The sequence below is a fragment of the Acipenser ruthenus genome, chromosome 32 (genome assembly GCF_902713425.1).
Source record: "Acipenser ruthenus chromosome 32, fAciRut3.2 maternal haplotype, whole genome shotgun sequence".
Taxonomy (NCBI): Eukaryota; Metazoa; Chordata; class Actinopteri; order Acipenseriformes; family Acipenseridae; genus Acipenser; species Acipenser ruthenus.
Window position 1 is genome coordinate 8,456,983 of NC_081220.1, and position 12,931 is coordinate 8,469,913.

General features: G+C 39.9%; 8 non-coding genes across 8 annotated transcripts; 4 read left to right on the forward strand and 4 right to left on the reverse strand.

Moving 5' to 3' along the window:
- The first annotated feature begins 1,679 nt into the window (after window positions 1–1,679).
- LOC117969464 (small nucleolar RNA U3) lies at window positions 1,680–1,885 on the forward strand. Its single transcript, XR_004662560.2, has one exon. It is a non-coding gene; the product is annotated as a small nucleolar RNA U3 (small nucleolar RNA).
- A 716-nt stretch (window positions 1,886–2,601) lies between these two features.
- Window positions 2,602–2,712, reverse strand: trnal-caa (transfer RNA leucine (anticodon CAA)). The gene is made up of 2 exons: window positions 2,675–2,712; window positions 2,602–2,647 (listed from the first exon to the last, which is right to left on the reverse strand). It is a non-coding gene; the product is annotated as a tRNA-Leu (tRNA).
- Window positions 2,713–3,059: 347 nt separating this feature from the next.
- Window positions 3,060–3,132, reverse strand: trnak-cuu (transfer RNA lysine (anticodon CUU)). Its single transcript has one exon. It is a non-coding gene; the product is annotated as a tRNA-Lys (tRNA).
- A 2,148-nt stretch (window positions 3,133–5,280) lies between these two features.
- Window positions 5,281–5,486, forward strand: LOC117969461 (small nucleolar RNA U3). The gene has a single exon (XR_004662557.1). It is a non-coding gene; the product is annotated as a small nucleolar RNA U3 (small nucleolar RNA).
- A 716-nt stretch (window positions 5,487–6,202) lies between these two features.
- On the reverse strand, window positions 6,203–6,313 carry trnal-caa (transfer RNA leucine (anticodon CAA)). The gene is made up of 2 exons: window positions 6,276–6,313; window positions 6,203–6,248 (listed from the first exon to the last, which is right to left on the reverse strand). It is a non-coding gene; the product is annotated as a tRNA-Leu (tRNA).
- A 2,590-nt stretch (window positions 6,314–8,903) lies between these two features.
- On the forward strand, window positions 8,904–9,109 carry LOC131703507 (small nucleolar RNA U3). Its single transcript, XR_009309949.1, has one exon. It is a non-coding gene; the product is annotated as a small nucleolar RNA U3 (small nucleolar RNA).
- Window positions 9,110–9,825: 716 nt separating this feature from the next.
- Window positions 9,826–9,935, reverse strand: trnal-caa (transfer RNA leucine (anticodon CAA)). Its single transcript has 2 exons — window positions 9,899–9,935; window positions 9,826–9,871 (listed from the first exon to the last, which is right to left on the reverse strand). It is a non-coding gene; the product is annotated as a tRNA-Leu (tRNA).
- Window positions 9,936–12,525: 2,590 nt separating this feature from the next.
- Window positions 12,526–12,731, forward strand: LOC131703510 (small nucleolar RNA U3). Its single transcript, XR_009309952.1, has one exon. It is a non-coding gene; the product is annotated as a small nucleolar RNA U3 (small nucleolar RNA).
- Window positions 12,732–12,931: the final 200 nt, after the last annotated feature.

Consider the following 12,931-nt stretch of genomic DNA (forward strand, 5'->3'; position numbering starts at 1 on the left):
TTCAGAAACGCACAACCCAGACCACATCTGTTTAGGTAGTGAGTTGTCAGGACCGGAGGGTCCATCCGCCCCGAGCCAGACCCCGGAGGGTCCATCCGCCCCGAGCCAGACCCCGGAGGGTCCATCCGCCCCGAGCCAGACCCCGGAGATTTTAAGTATCCGTAGCCAGGCCAGAGCAGGTCCGCCTGCCATGGGCCAGGCCCCAGGAAACATCGAACTCCGCCGCTCCACTCGGCAGAGGAGGCCACCTAATAGGTTATCTTTAGAGCACCACGCAGAGACTCTAGGTTCTGAACAGTGCCGATATTGCCAGAAGATTGCTAGGGGCAGGCAAATCTGGGAAACCCAAAAGAAGAAACAGGCCCTGCGGATTCCCAGAGACTTTAGAGTTTGCAACAGTTGTGACATACGTTTGCATTAACATGTAAGACGAGGGCGTCCTTTTCTGTGTAGCCAGCTAGTTTAAGAAGTTAGCAAATAAACTACAAACTGGTAGGGAATTCTGGGACACTTCCTGTTTCTTCTCCATGTGGGTAATTTACATCAGCATACTGGAGTTAGTTTGTAAAATGGCTCCAGCTGTGCAACAGTGTGCTGATGTCTGTCTGCTATACTTGGTTTCGTTTGCAGGAGATGAGCAAAAAATAAACTCTGTTGTACCTGAGTCTGAGCCAGAGTGATTGTGGTCTGGGTCAAACAAATAATAATACACAACACAACGCAGAGTACGCTAAAACAACAGGTTGTTTTATTCACAGTAATTCATTCAAACCGAAACTAATATTTAGGAGGAGACGCAGCCTAGCTGCCCATTACGTAACCGTGTGGTCTTGCATGCACTGTAGTTTTAAAAAAGGTTACACATACACAAAAACTTTATTTCTACTGAAAAACTAACTTGCTTCATGGCTGCTGCTACAGCACTCGGGCACGTTGTGCCTAGCGTTAGCGGACATAGGAGATAAGAAGACCTACAAAATATCACGCGCTGCAGTTTTTCAGTCCGGGGATTATTACAAATTAGCAGACTGTGCATTAAAATACACATGTAGGGTGGGCGTCACTGTTACAAAGAATTGTCACGCTTTGTATTTATCTCCATAATGCGCCGGGACAAAATACGCAGATACTTTAAAATTATTTGGAGAATGCGGGCATCGATCCCGCTACTTCGCGCATGCTAAGCGAGCGCTCTACCATTTGAGCTAATTCCCCTTTAATGGTGCCACCGATTCTCATAGGCTTCATCACAGCTTGATACGAGCAAATCAGATTAGTTTTTTTTTTTATTATTATTATTATTTTGGCAATGTAGTCTGTGATTTGCAAATTTAAAAAATAATTGAATTAACTAAATAGCAAATATTTCGACTAGAGGTATGTTTTCAATTTCTTTAAAAAGTAGTCTCAGCTCGTTTATTCAGTCGCTTATAAATCCACAATCTGTGTCCCGATGCAGCAGCGTTGTGTGCTGTGGCTCGAGCTTGTTTGACGAGGCAGACAATGCAAAAATGCCAATACTTGCTTTTGTATCACGCGACAAACTTAAGGTATGCTTTAACGGCTTGGCTGTCTCGAGTTAGTTTGTATTGTTAATGTAACACCTCGTTGTTGCCCAGTCATTGTTTCATATGAAGTAGAGCTTGCCAGTTGGGGGCGAAGGTCTGCTAATAAAAGTTGAGACTATATTTGCAAGGATCATTTCTAGAATGAAACATGTTTTGAAGGGATTGGTCTCGGTATCCACCAGGAGGAGTGGCAGTGTTTTCTTCTCAGCACCGAGCTGACAATGAGTGTTGTTATCGGGAACCTACTCGCTGCAAGTAATGACCACTTCAATCTTCAGTCGGGGATTGTTGAAGGAAGGGGACACATTTTGAGTGCGTATCTCATTCCGGTAGAAACGTAGAAAAAAGAAACCATCAAGCCCACAATTGTTCAGTTGTTTAAATCAATAACCAAATTTAAATTGATCGTTGCTAATGTTAAAACAATTTATGAACACTTTAAATAGGGCTTGACTAATATAAAAATATAGCAATGTCTTTTGCACTACGCAGGACTAGATTGAGTTTAAAATAGACATTACATCTGAAAATAACTTGTGCTTACCCCAACTTACAAGGAAGCTGTCAACCTTTGTATTCGTCCTCATAACGTGTTAGAAAATGTAAACAGCAGTTGGAGAATACCGAAGTCGATCATCCTAGCATGTTAAACGAGGGCATTTCTCATGTAAGCTACTTCCATTAATAGATCGTTTGTACTGTTCTCAATGGTCCGCATCCCAGCCTGAGACCACGATCCAGTGGCAGTCGGAGATTTTTTTCAAAGTAATGTGTTATTTGAAATATTAAAACAATCTTTAGTTAAATAACACATGTTTCTACACAAAATATTTTTCAGTGACTTCAACAAGTAGCCAGTTTACAGCAAAAATGCAATCTGTGTTAGGAACGCTATTTTAGTCCGATTTAAAATGGAAATTAAAATGGTATTGAGTGCTGACAAGAGTTTGGTATCAGCTGTTGATTTCCTTGAAACAATCTTTTATAGTAAAATGAACATATTTATTCATTTAAAAAATAAGTAAAAGAGAACTGTCAGAAGTGGGATTTGAACCCACGCCTCCATTCGGAGACCAGAACACACAATTCTTTGGAAAGACAGAGTCCTTGAGTCTGGTGCCTTAGACCACTCGGCCATTCTGATAAGCTGCGTTTGCTGTTGTAGAAAAGCGCATTATTTCATTTCAGCACAGACTAGGGTTGTCTATTGTATCAAGGCCCGATTGGGTTTATTACGCACATACAAACTTGCTCCATGAATGATGTAATGACAAGTTTAAAAAAAGAAACAGATTGAAGCCAACCCACGAAAGAAAGATTCTTTATTTCTATATTGGTATAGCTTTAAAGGATGCACACATTTTACAATAGCAATTGCTATATGACAATGACCAATAAGTAATTGTGTTGCAATACTTTATACAATGTGAACAGAATCAGACATTGCTCCGTTGCCTCGAAGAAACATCTACAATTTGTATTTAAAAAGGACGCCCAACGTGGGGCTCGAACCCACGACCCTGAGATTAAGAGTCTCATGCTCTACCGACTGAGCTAGCCGGGCTGACAGGAGAAAGTTTCTTTGTTTCAGGCGGGGCGAGAGAGGAAGTACCGACAGGTGCGTGGGACCTGAGATTCGGTGTGCTGCTGCTGTAGATGAGTGTTCTGGAGACGCGCTGTTTCTGTGTCTGCGGTGTTACAGCCGTGTGAGTATATTCCAAAAGTAAAGTGTTGGATAATTCGAGAGCTAGTCTGTTGAATAAAGCTCTGAGACGTGTGGTTAAATCCCGGTCTCATCAATTTTGTTTTGTTAGATTAAAAGTGTTCAAGCAGCAGGTAAATGTCCCCACACCTTCTGGTTCTGTTTACTTATGCTACACCTCTGCTAAACCTGAACGTTGCTGCTAATTATCTTAACTAAACTTGTATTGCTGTTGAATTGCTCTAATATAGTTAAGCCTGCAATGTTGCAGCTAACGTTCCCTAATACTGTTAAAACTTGTGTGTATTAACAATCTGGCTTTTGTTGTTGAACCCTTGCTGGGAAGAGCTGTTTCCAATCACCTAGCACTCTTAATGAGAAGTGTAATCGCTGCTATATGTTGGTCTAATACCCCATGCTTTTAAAATGTGGCTATTGGCTGGCTTTATTCAATTTCCCCTCCTTGTTTTTAGTACAACTTTAATACATTTTATTGTATAGTTATTTGAACTGATTTATGTGAATCTTGGATCATTGTAATATAGCTTTGTGAATTGTTATTCTGCCTTTGTCATTCTGTTGTCATTCCTATTCCAAACCTTTTAATTTGTTTTTAGTAGTGTCGGTATTAGGACTCTGACTGGGCATCACTGGGTGTGACTGCTACAGTCCCATATAGAATGCGACAAAACAGGTCGCCCTCCTTCATATAAACAGAAAAAGAATAAGTACACGCACACACGAGTTGATTTACTGCAGCGTCAGACATCGGAGGTTCAGCAGTGTACTGCAATGTTGTAAAAAGACGTGTGTAATTCAGGATGGTTGAGCGATCTAAGGCGCTGCGTTCAGATCACAGTTACCCTGGAAGCGTGGGTTCGAATTCCATTTCTGACAGCTCTGTTTGTTCATTAACCACTCGGCCACGATTACATGCTCTCACGGTTTTCCGTGAAAACAGCCGTATTATTGTCAAAAGAAGCAAACGACACCCGCAGTAATGCTGTAGATGGCAGTATAGGCTAAATAATGAACCCAAGTCAAATGCCTTTGTTGAAACTCTATCAGATTTGTACAAGTCAAGCACGCGTGGGAAATATTAATACAATATCCTTTCTGCCAACGTTCATAATAATGAATACATCCTTATTTCAAAATACGTAGCTATTTAACTGAGCTTTTCAAAACACCCATACACAAAAACTTTATTTCTACTGAAAAACTAACTTGCTTCATGGCTGCTGCTACAGCACTCGGGCACGTTGTGCCTAGCGTTAGCGGACATAGGAGATAAGATGACCTACAAAATATCACGCGCTGCAGTTTTTCAGTCCGGGGATTATTACAAATTAGCAGACTGTGCATTAAAATACACATGTAGGGTGGGCGTCACTGTTACAAAGAATTGTCACACTTTGTATTTATCTCCATAATGCGCCGGGACAAAATACGCAGATACTTTAAAATTATTTGGAGAATGCGGGCATCGATCCCGCTACTTCGCGCATGCTAAGCGAGCGCTCTACCATTTGAGCTAATTCCCCTTTAATGGAGCCACCGATTCTCATAGGCTTCATAGCAGCTTGATACGAGCAAATCAGATTAGTTTTTTTTTATTATTATTATTATTATTTTGGCAATGTAGTCTGTGATTTGCAAATTAAAAAAAATAATTGAATTAACTAAATAGCAAATATTTCGACTAGAGGTATGTTTTCAATTTCTTTAAAAAGTAGTCTCAGCTCGTTTATTCAGTCGCTTATAAATCCACAATCTGTCTCCCGATGCAGCAATGTTGTGTGCTGTGGCTCGAGCTTGTTTGACGAGGCAGACAATGCAAAAATGCCAATACTTGCTTTTGTATCACGCGACAAACTTAAGGTATGCTTTAACGGCTTGGCTGTCTCGAGTTAGTTTGTATTGTTAATGTAACACCTCGTTGTTGCCCAGTCATTGTTTCATATGAAGTAGAGCTTGCCAGTTGGGGGCGAAGGTCTGCTAATAAAAGTTAAGACTATATTTGCAAGGATCATTTCTAGAATGAAACATGTTTTGAAGGGATTGGTCTCGGTATCCACCAGGAGGAGTGGCAGTGTTTTCTTCTCAGCACCGAGCTGACAATGAGTGTTGTTATCGGGAACCTACTCGCTGCAAGTAATGACCACTTCAATCTTCAGTCGGGGATTGTTGAAGGAAGGGGACACATTTTGAGTGCGTATCTCATTCCGGTAGAAACGTAGAAAAAAGAAACCATCAAGCCCACAATTGTTCAGTTGTTTAAATCAATAACCAAATTTAAATTGATCATTGCTAATGTTAAAACAATTTATGAACACTTTAAATAGGGCTTGACTAATATAAAAATATAGCAATGTCTTTTGCACTACGCAGGACTAGATTGAGTTTAAAATAGACATTACATCTGAAAATAACTTGTGCTTACCCCCACTTACAAGGAAGCTGTCAACCTTTGTATTCGTCCTCATAACGTGTTAGAAAATGTAAACAGCAGTTGGAGAATACCGAAGTCGATCATCCTAGCAAGTTAAACGAGGGCATTTCTCATGTAAGCTACTTCCACTAATAGATCGTTTGTACTGTTCTCAATGGTCCGCATCCCAGCCTGAGACCACGATCCAGTGGCAGTCGGAGATTTTTTTCAAAGTAATGTGTTATTTGAAATATTAAAACAATCTTTAGTTAAATAACACATGTTTCTACACAAAATATTTTTCAGTGACTTCAACAAGTAGCCAGTTTACAGCAAAAATGCAATCTGTGTTAGGAACGCTATTTTAGTCCGATTTAAAATGGAAATTAAAATGGTATTGAGTGCTGACAAGAGTTTGGTATCAGCTGTTGATTTACTTGAAACAATCTTTTATAGTAAAATGAACATATTTATTCATTTAAAAAATAAGTAAAAGTGAACTGTCAGAAGTGGGATTTGAACCCACGTCTCCATTCGGAGACCAGAACACACAATTCTTTGGAAAGACAGAGTCCTTGAGTCTGGCGCCTTAGACCACTCGGCCATTCTGACAAGCTGCGTTTGCTGTTGTAGAAAAGCGCATTATTTCATTTCAGCACAGACTAGGGTTGTCTATTGTATCAAGGCCCGATTGGGTTTATTACGCACATACAAACTTGCTCCATGAATGATGTAATGACAAGTTTAAAAAAAGAAACAGATTGAAGCCAACCCACGAAAGAAAGATTCTTTATTTCAATATCGGTATAGCTTTAAAGGATGCACGCATTTTACAATAGCAATTGCTATATGACAATGACCAATAAGTAATTGTGTTGCAATACTTTATACAATGTGAACAGAATCAGACATTGCTCCGTTGCCTCGAAGAAACATCTACAATTTGTATTTAAAAAGGACGCCCAACGTGGAACTCGAACCGACGACCCTGAGATTAAGAGTCTCATGCTCTACCGACTGAGCTAGCCGGGCTGACAGGAGAAAGTTTCTTTGTTTCAGGTGGGGCGAGAGAGGAAGTACCGACAGGTGCGTGGGACCTGAGATTCGGTGTGCTGCTGCTGTAGATGAGTGTTCTGGAGACGCGCTGTTTCTGTGTCTGCGGTGTTACAGCCGTGTGAGTATATTCCAAAAGTAAAGTGTTGGATAATTCGAGAGCTAGTCTGTTGAATAAAGCTCTGAGACGTGTGGTTAAATCCCGGTCTCATCAATTTTGTTTTGTTAGATTAAAAGTGTTCCAGCAGCAGGTAAATGTCCCCACACCTTTTGGTTCTGTTTACTTATGCTACACCTCTGCTAAACCTGAACGTTGCTGCTAATTATCTTAACTAAACTTGTATTGCTGTTGAATTGCTCTAATATAGTTAAGCCTGCAATGTTGCAGTTAACGTTCCCTAATACTGTTAAAACTTGTGTGTATTAACAATCTGGCTTTTGTTGTTGAACCCTTGCTGGGAAGAGCTGTTTCCAATCACCTAGCACTCTTAATGAGAAGTGTAATCGCTGCTATATGTTGGTCTAATACCCCATGCTTTTAAAATGTGGCTATTGGCTGGCTTTATTCAACTTCCCCTCCTTGTTTTTAGTACAACTTTAATACATTTTATTGTATAGTTATTTGAACTGATTTATGTGAATCTTGGATCATTGTAATATAGCTTTGTGAATTGTTATTCTGCCTTTGTCATTCTGTTGTCATTCCTATTCCAAACCTTTTAATTTGTTTTTAGTAGTGTCGGTATTAGGACTCTCACTGGGCATCACTGGGTGTGACTGCTACAGTCCCTTATAGAATGCGACAAAACAGTTTGCCCTCCTTCATATAAACAGAAAAAGAATAAGTACACGCACACACGAGTTGATTTACTGCAGCGTCAGACATCGGAGGTTCAGCAGTGTACTGCAATGTTGTAAAAAGACGTGTGTAATTCAGGATGGTTGAGCGATCTAAGGCGCTGCGTTCAGATCACAGTTACCCTGGAAGCGTGGGTTCGAATTCCATTTCTGACAGCTCTGTTTGTTCATTAACCACTCGGCCACGACTACATGCTCTCACGGTTTTCCGTGAAAACAGCCGTATTATTGTCAAAAGAAGCAAACGACACCCGCAGTAATGCTGTAGATGGCAGTATAGGCTAAATAATGAACCCAAGTCAAATGCCTTTGTTGAAACTCTATCAGATTTGTACAAGTCAAGCACGCGTGGGAAATATTAATACAATATCCTTTCTGCCAACGTTCATAATAATGAATACATCCTTATTTCAAAATACGTAGCTATTTAACTGAGCTTTTCAAAACACCCATACACAAAAACTTTATTTCTACTGAAAAACTAACTTGCTTCATGGCTGCTGCTACAGCACTCGGGCACGTTGTGCCTAGCGTTAGCGGACATAGGAGATAAGAAGACCTACAAAATATCACGCGCTGCAGTTTTTCAGTCCGGGGATTATTACAAATTAGCAGACTGTGCATTAAAATACACATGTAGGGTGGGCGTCACTGTTACAAAGAATTGTCACACTTTGTATTCATCTCCATAATGCGCCGGGACAAAATACGCAGATACTTTAAAATTATTTGGAGAATGCGGGCATCGATCCCGCTACTTCTCGCATGCTAAGCGAGCGCTCTACCATTTGAGCTAATTCCCCTTTAATAGTGCTGCTAATTCCCCTTTAATAGTGCCACCGATTCTCATAGGCTTCATCGCAGCTTGATACGAGCAAATCAGATTAGTTTTTTTTATTATTATTATTATTATTTTGGCAATGTAGTCTGTGATTTGCAAATTTAAAAAAATAATTGAATTAACTAAATAGCAAATATTTCGACTAGAGGTATGTTTTCAATTTCTTTAAAAAGTAGTCTCAGCTCGTTTATTCAGTCACTTATAAATCCACAATCTGTGTCCCGATGCAGCAGCGTTGTGTGCTGTGGCTCGAGCTTGTTTGACGAGGCAGACAATGCAAAAATGCCAATACTTGCTTTTGTATCACGCGACAAACTTAAGGTATGCTTTAACGGCTTGGCTGTCTCGAGTTAGTTTGTATTGTTAATGTAACACCTCGTTGTTGCCCAGTCATTGTTTCATATGAAGTAGAGCTTGCCAGTTGGGGGCGAAGGTCTGCTAATAAAAGTTAAGACTATATTTGCAAGGATCATTTCTAGAATGAAACATGTTTTGAAGGGATTGGTCTCGGTATCCACCAGGAGGAGTGGCAGTGTTTTCTTCTCAGCACCGAGCTGACAATGAGTGTTGTTATCGGGAACCTACTCGCTGCAAGTAATGACCACTTCAATCTTCAGTTGGGGATTGTTGAAGGAAGGGGACACATTTTGAGTGCGTATCTCATTCCGGTAGAAACGTAGAAAAAAGAAACCATCAAGCCCACAATTGTTCAGTTGTTTAAATCAATAACCAAATTTAAATTGATCATTGCTAATGTTAAAACAATTTATGAACACTTTAAATAGGGCTTGACTAATATAAAAATATAGCAATGTCTTTTGCACTACGCAGGACTAGATTGAGTTTAAAATAGACATTACATCTGAAAATAACTTGTGCTTACCCCCACTTACAAGGAAGCTGTCAACCTTTGTATTCGTCCTCATAACGTGCTAGAAAATGTAAACAGCAGTTGGAGAATACCGAAGTCGATCATCCTAGCATGTTAAACGAGGGCATTTCTCATGTAAGCTACTTCCACTAATAGATCGTTTGTACTGTTCTCAATGGTCCGCATCCCAGCCTGAGACCACGATCCAGTGGCAGTCGGAGATTTTTTTCAAAGTAATGTGTTATTTGAAATATTAAAACAATCTTTAGTTAAATAACACATGTTTCTACACAAAATATTTTTCAGTGACTTCAACAAGTAGCCAGTTTACAGCAAAAATGCAATCTGTGTTAGGAACGCTATTTTAGTCCGATTTAAAATGGAAATTAAAATGGTATTGAGTGCTGACAAGAGTTTGGTATCAGCTGTTGATTTCCTTGAAACAATCTTTTATAGTAAAATGAACATATTTATTCATTTAAAAAATAAGTAAAAGTGAACTGTCAGAAGTGGGATTTGAACCCACGCCTCCATTCGGAGACCAGAACACACAATTCTTTGGAAAGACAGAGTCCTTGAGTCTGGCGCCTAGACCACTCGGCCATTCTGACAAGCTGCGTTTGCGATAGTAGAAAAGCGCATTATTTCATTTCAGCACAGACTAGGGTTGTCTATTGTACCAAGGCCCGATTGGGTTTATTACGCACATACAAACTTGCTCCACGAATGATGTAATGACAAGTGTAAAAAAAGAAACAGATTGAAGCCAACCCACGAAAGAAAGATTCTTTATTTCAATATCGGTATATTTTTAAAGGATGCACGCATTTTACAATAGCAATTGCTATATGACAATGACCAATAAGTAATTGTGTTGCAATACTTTATACAACGTGAACAGAATCAGACATTGCTCCGTTGCCTCGAAGAAACATCTACAATTTGTATTTAAAAAGGACGCCCAACGTGAGGCTCGAACCCACGACTCTGAGATTAAGAGTCTCATGCTCTACCGACTGAGCTAGCCGGGCTGACAGGAGAAAGTTTCTTTGTTTCAGGCGGGGCGAGAGAGGAAGTACCGACAGGTGCGTGGGACCTGAGATTCGGTGTGCTGCTGCTGTAGATGAGTGTTCTGGAGACGCACTGTTTCTGTGTCTGCGGTGTTACAGCCGTGTGAGTATATTCCAAAAGTAAAGTGTTGGATAATTCGAGAGCTAGTCTGTTGAATAAAGCTCTGAGACGTGTGGTTAAATCCCGGTCTCATCAATTTTGTTTTGTTAGATTAAAAGTGTTCCAGCAGCAGGTAAATGTCCCCACACCTTTTGGTTCTGTTTACTTATGCTACACCACTCCTAAACCTGAACGTTGCTGCTAATTATCTTAACTAAACTTGTATTGCTGTTGAATTGCTCTAATATAGTTAAGCCTGCAATGTTGCAGCTAACGTTCCCTAATACTGTTAAAACTTGTGTGTATTAACAATCTGGCTTTTGTTGTTGAACCCTTGCTGGGAAGAGCTGTTTCCAATCACCTAGCACTCTTAATGAGAAGTGTAATCGCTGCTATATGTTGGTCTAATACCCCATGCTTTTAAAATGTGGCTATTGGCTGGCTTTATTCAACTTCCCCTCCTTGTTTTTAGTACAACTGTAATACATTTTATTGTATAGTTATTTGAACTGATTTATGTGAATCTTGGATCATTGTAATATAGCTTTGTGAATTGTTATTCTGCCTTTGTCATTCTGTTGTCATTCCTATTCCAAACCTTTTAATTTGTTTTTAGTAGTGTCGGTATTAGGACTCTGACTGGGCATCACTGGGTGTGACTGCTACAGTCCCATATAGAATGCGACAAAACAGGTCGCCCTCCTTCATATAAACAGAAAAAGAATAAGTACACGCACACACGAGTTGATTTACTGCAGCGTCAGACATCGGAGGTTCAGCAGTGTACTGCAATGTTGTAAAAAGACGTGTGTAATTCAGGATGGTTGAGCGATCTAAGGCGCTGCGTTCAGATCACAGTTACCCTGGAAGCGTGGGTTCGAAGTCCATTTCTGACAGCTCTGTTTGTTCATTAACCACTCGGCCACGACTACATGCTCTCATGGTTTTCCGTGAAAACAGCCGTATTATTGTCAAAAGAAGCAAACGACACCCGCAGTAATGCTGTAGATGGCAGTATAGGCTAAATAATGAACCCAAGTCAAATGCCTTTGTTGAAACTCTATCAGATTTGTACAAGTCAAGCACGCGTGGGAAATATTAATACAATATCCTTTCTGCCAACGTTCATAATAATGAATACATCCTTATTTCAAAATACGTAGCTATTTAACTGAGCTTTTCAAAACACCCATACACAAAAACTTTATTTCTACTGAAAAACTAACTTGCTTCATGGCTGCTGCTACAGCACTCGGGCACGTTGTGCCTAGCGTTAGCGGACATAGGAGATAAGAAGACCTACAAAATATCACGCGCTGCAGTTTTTCAGTCCGGGGATTATTACAAATTAGCAGACTGTGCATTAAAATACACATGTAGGGTGGGCGTCACTGTTACAAAGAATTGTCACACTTTGTATTTATCTCCATAATGCGCCGGGACAAAATACGCAGATACTTTAAATTTATTTGGAGAATGCGGGCATCGATCCCGCTACTTCTCGCATGCTAAGCGAGCGCTCTACCATTTGAGCTAATTCCCCTTTAATAGTGCTGCTAATTCCCCTTTAATAGTGCCACCGATTCTCATAGGCTTCATCGCAGCTTGATACGAGCAAATCAGATTAGTTTTTTTTATTATTATTATTATTATTTTGGCAATGTAGTCTGTGATTTGCAAATTTAAAAAAATAATTGAATTAACTAAATAGCAAATATTTCGACTAGAGGTATGTTTTCAATTTCTTTAAAAAGTAGTCTCAGCTCGTTTATTCAGTCGCTTATAAATCCACAATCTGTGTCCCGATGCAGCAGCGTTGTGTGCTGTGGCTCGAGCTTGTTTGACGAGGCAGACAATGCAAAAATGCCAATACTTGCTTTTGTATCACGCGACAAACTTAAGGTATGCTTTAACGGCTTGGCTGTCTCGAGTTAGTTTGTATTGTTAATGTAACACCTCGTTGTTGCCCAGTCATTGTTTCATATGAAGTAGAGCTTGCCAGTTGGGGGCGAAGGTCTGCTAATAAAAGTTAAGACTATATTTGCAAGGATCATTTCTAGAATGAAACATGTTTTGAAGGGATTGGTCTCGGTATCCACCAGGAGGAGTGGCAGTGTTTTCTTCTCAGCACCGAGCTGACAATGAGTGTTGTTATCGGGAACCTACTCGCTGCAAGTAATGACCACTTCAATCTTCAGTCGGGGATTGTTGAAGGAAGGGGACACATTTTGAGTGCGTATCTCATTCCGGTAGAAACGTAGAAAAAAGAAACCATCAAGCCCACAATTGTTCAGTTGTTTAAATCAATAACCAAATTTAAATTGATCATTGCTAATGTTAAAACAATTTATGAACACTTTAAATAGGGCTTGACTAATATAAAAATATAGCAATGTCTTTTGCACTACGCAGGACTAGATTGAGTTTAAAATAGACA